This window comes from Limulus polyphemus, unplaced genomic scaffold (genome assembly GCF_000517525.1).
Source record: "Limulus polyphemus unplaced genomic scaffold, Limulus_polyphemus-2.1.2 Scaffold8671, whole genome shotgun sequence".
Classification (NCBI taxonomy): Eukaryota; Metazoa; Arthropoda; class Merostomata; order Xiphosura; family Limulidae; genus Limulus; species Limulus polyphemus.
Genome location: NW_013674281.1, coordinates 1 through 4,867, shown reverse-complemented (window position 1 = coordinate 4,867; position 4,867 = coordinate 1).

Here is a 4,867-nt window from a genome sequence, read left to right as displayed (position 1 = left end):
GACTGAAGAATAGTACATTGTATACCTGAGTATCATATAGCAGTTAGACTGAGGAATAGTACATTGTATACCTGAGTATCGTATAGCAGTAAGACTGAGGAATAGTACATTGTATACCTGAGTATCATATAGCGGTTAGACTGAGGAATAGTACATTGTATACCTGAGTATCGTATAGCAGTAAGACTGAGGAATAGTGCATTGTATACCTGAGTATCATATAGCGGTTAGACTGAGGAATAGTACACTGTATACCTGAGTATCATATAGCAGTAAGACTGAGGAATAGTACATTGTATACCTGAGTATCATATAGTAGCAAGACTGAGGGATAGTACATTATACACCTAAGTATCATATAGCAGTGAGACTGAGGAATAGTACATTGTATACCTAAGTATCACATAGCAGTAAGACTGAGGAATAGTACATTCTATACCTGAGTACCATATAGCAGTTAGACTGAGGTATAGTATATTGTATACCTGAGTATCATATAGCAGTAAGACTGAGGAATAGTACATTGTATACCTGAGTATCATATAGCGGTTAGACTGAGGAACAGTACATTGTATACCTGAGTATCATATAGCGGTTAGACTGAGGTATAGTACATTCTATACCTGAGTATCATATAGCAGTTAGACTGAGGTATAGTACATTCTATACCTGAGTATCATATAGCAGTAAGACTGAGGAATAGTACATTGTATACCTGAGTATCATATAGCAGTAAGACTGAGGAATAGTACATTGTATACCTGAGTATCATATAGTGGTAAGACTGAGAAATAGTACATTGTATACCTGAGTATCATATAGCAGTTAGACTGAGGTATAGTACATTCTATACCCGAGTATCATATAGCAGTAAGACTGAGAAATAGTACATTCTATACCTGAGTATCATATAGCAGTAAGACTGAGATATAGTACATTCTATACCTGAGTATCATATAGCGGTTACACTGAGGAACAGTACATCGTATACGTGAGTATCATATAGCGGTTAGACTGAGGAACAGTATATTGTATACCAGAGTATCATATAGTGGTAAGACTGAGAAATAGTACATTGTATACCTGAGTATCATATAGCGGTAAGACTGAGAAATAGTACATAGTATACCTGAGTATCATATAGCGGTTAGACTGAGGAACAGTACATCGTATACCTGAGTATCATATAGCGGTTAGACTGAGGAACAGTACATCGTATACCTGAGTATCGTATAGCAGTTAGACTGAGGAACAGTACATTGTATACCTGAGTATCGTATAGCAGTTAGACTGAGGTATAGTACATTGTATACCTGAGTATCATATAGCAGTAAGACTGAGGAATAGTACATTGTATACCTGAGTATCATATAGCAGTAAGACTGAGGAATAGTACATTGTATACCAGAGTATCATATAGTAGCAAGACTGAGGGATAGTACATTATACACCTAAGTATCATATAGCAGTTAGACTGAGGTATAGTACATTGTATACCTGAGTATCATATAGCAGTAAGACTGAGGAATAGCTACATTGTATACCTGAGTATCTATAGCAGTTAGACTGAGGAACAGTACATTGTATACCTGAGTATCGTATAGCATTGTGGATGAAGTAGTACCCTGCTGAGAAGAATATCTCTGAATGTCCTTTTGGTCCAGTCCACTCATTTTCCCTCAAATCAAGTTTTGAGAATTTATTTCTGACTGTTTTGGGATTTATTGAGGGATTTTGTCTACCTGTTGTAGCTTTCTGTGAGTTACATGAGGCTCCCTTATTTCATCTCTTGATGTTTGCAGGTATCCCAGCGAAATTGGAATCACAAATTGATGTCAACCATTTGCTTTTTTCCTTGTTGTTGTTGGCCTCTAGACTTTCTTTAGCACCTGCTGGATGTCATGGCATGACTTCTCATCATTTATTCCAACCCTCGGCTTCTATTCCTCGCTCTTTGGATATTTAGAATAGATTTCGTTCTTAGTTTCAATGCTCCTCTGCTTGGGCAGACTGTTGCCAATGGTGTAGGTGACTACCCTAGATGGGTGAGGTTTTTGGAGTGAGGTTACAATAATTGAAGGACACCTGGAATTCCTTAACCACAGATCCATGGGTACTTCAGCTTCTGGTGTTCGGTTGGTCATTCTGTTAACTTTTCCACCTCCATTATCCTCCCAACCTATGGTATTTCCACCCCCAACAGATCAGTGGAGAGTGGATCTTCGTTCCAGATCTCTCAGAGAGTTATTGGTCAAGGGGTGGTAGTGAGAGTCAATCCCATTCTTCTGGGATTTTATTCCCATTTATTTGTTGTGCCCAAGAGAACAGGAGATTGGAGCCAATCGTTGATCTTTCTCATCTCTACCATTTCTTAGATCCTCTCAGGTTCACAATGGAGTCCTTTCTCAACCTTTGTTGGCATTTTTAACCAACTCTGTGTATGGCCAAGTTTGATGTTGCTGATGCATTTCTCCACATTCTCATAGTGAAGTCATCCTGCTACTATCTACAGTTCATGCACAGGGGTCAGGTTCTGCAGCTCAGGGATCTATTTGGCATAGCATCTGCACCATATGTCTTCTGCAGAGATGTACACGTTTTTTTGTCACCTTCATATCTTGGGCCTATGCATGCTCCATTATCTGGACAACTGGTTACTTCTGGCACCATCTCGTCAGTTGGCAGAACAACACACTCAGATTCTCCTTTCAGAAGCCACCGAGGCTGGCTTTCTTATCAGAGCCAAGAAATTAATTTTCTTGCTGTCTTAAAATATTGGCCATCTGGGTGTCTTTTTCTACATGTTTTAAGCTGGGCTCAGCCAACTCCCATCTTGCTCCAGGCTATGGAATGGGCAGTCAGGCTCTTACTTATGTGGATGGTTCTATCTCTTTTGGGGATGTGGTCATCCCTCCAATCTCTGACTCCTTTGGGACAAGCACACATGCAGTCCCCTCAGTGGTCACTGTGTGACCAATGGATCAGGAATTCCAATCCACTGGATCATCCAATCTCCTTCCTCAGGAGCAACAACTTAGTTCTCAATTGGTGATTGGATTGGATCAATACTACCATCGGAGTTCCTATACCACCCCCTCATCCCAAGTTTAATCTTTTCCCAGTTTGCCTCACTTCTGGGATGGGGTGCATGTATCGAAGGTCAGGGATTCCTGGTATATGGATTGAAGATGAATCTTCCTTTCACATTCATAATTTAGAACTTCTTGCTGTCCAACAGCCAATGGTTCACTGTCTAGATCTAGTCCAGGGGAAAATCATCATGATTCGTTCTATCAATCCCACAGTGGTATATTAAGTTTCCCATCATGGGGGCACCTGTTCTTGGGACCTTTCTTTTTGAACTTTGAATATTTATCTACTGGGGTCACTCCCATCATATCAACCTCCTGGCTTGTCATGTTCCTAGGGTGATGAATTTCATAGCAGATCACCCCAATCAAATTCTCCCAACTGAATGGATGCTCCTTTGTCAAGTTTTCAAATGGATTTGCTCTCAGTTTGGGACTCCGATGATTGATGCATTTGCCACTCATTGAAACTCTCAACTACAGGCATTTTTGGTCCCTGGTATCTCATCATCGGGCTTTGGTGATGGATGCATTCAGCTCAGATTGGATGGGATTGCACTTCTATGCTTTTTCCCCTATTCGTCTGTCACCCAGAGATCTGGCTATGATTCGATCCTCTACTTGAGAGCTGTTGGTAGCCCCAGATTGGCCAGCCCAACCATGATTTTCTCTTACAGCATCTTCAAGAGGGTCCAGCTCTACCTCTTCCTCTTTGGCTATCTTTGTCCAACATTGTACACCCAAACTTTCCCAAGTACAAACTTCATGTATGGAAGTTAAGCAGTCCTTTGCACGGCATCGGTAGTTAACTACTAAAGTTGCCTTGTATGTATCTATCTGTAGACCCACAATGGCCATTTATCAATGAAAATGGCACACTTATAGCCAATGCTGTCTCACAAGGAGAATGAACCCACTTCAACCAAACATGCCCATCATATCTCATTTTTTTACCTGTATTTTTTTACTCGGGTCTAGCTTTGTCTACTGTCGCTTTATATAAGACATCTTTATCAACTACTTTTCGTTATTCTAAACATTCGAAAATTTTTGACTCACTGGTGCTATCCAGCCTTCTCCAACCGTTTAGAGTCCTTCTTCCCAAATGGCCTTTTCAATTAACCAACTGGGATATTTGGGTGGTATTACATGCTTTGTTTCAACATCCATTTGAGCCTTTAGCTTCATGTATCATATATCACCTTTCCCTTAATGGGTATTGTTTGTTGCTGCTCTCTTGTGGATGTCAGGGATCAGAGTTGTTTGCATTATATGTGCACAGGATTCTTTATCACTCCATTTCAGTTCTGCTATACCCTGATAGGTCCTTTTCATTCTGAGACTCTGGTAGCCAGCCATGGAGGGGATAGATCCTTCTCACCAATTCTTTTGCCAGCTATTTCTCACCCCTACAACTGATCAGACACTGATCATTTGTTATGTCTGCCTGAGGCATTATGTGGCTTGCACTAAATTATTTCAAGGTGATGGAACTCAACTTTTTATTCATTGGGGTCCTTCAGTTTCTCAAGATTTATCCCCAATTACTTGGATGAGGTGGCTTTGCAAATTGGTCCATATTGCTTATTCTGGACTTCCTTTACAGACAAGGAAACTTCTGAGAGTCACATCTCATCAGATTTGTCATATTTTCATGTTTTTTGCTGCCCATTTGAATTACCAGCTGGATGAAATTTTATTGGCTTGTATATGGCCTTTTTCCAATACTTATCTTGTATGGGCTGGTATCTGGCCTTTTCCCAATACTTATCTTGTAT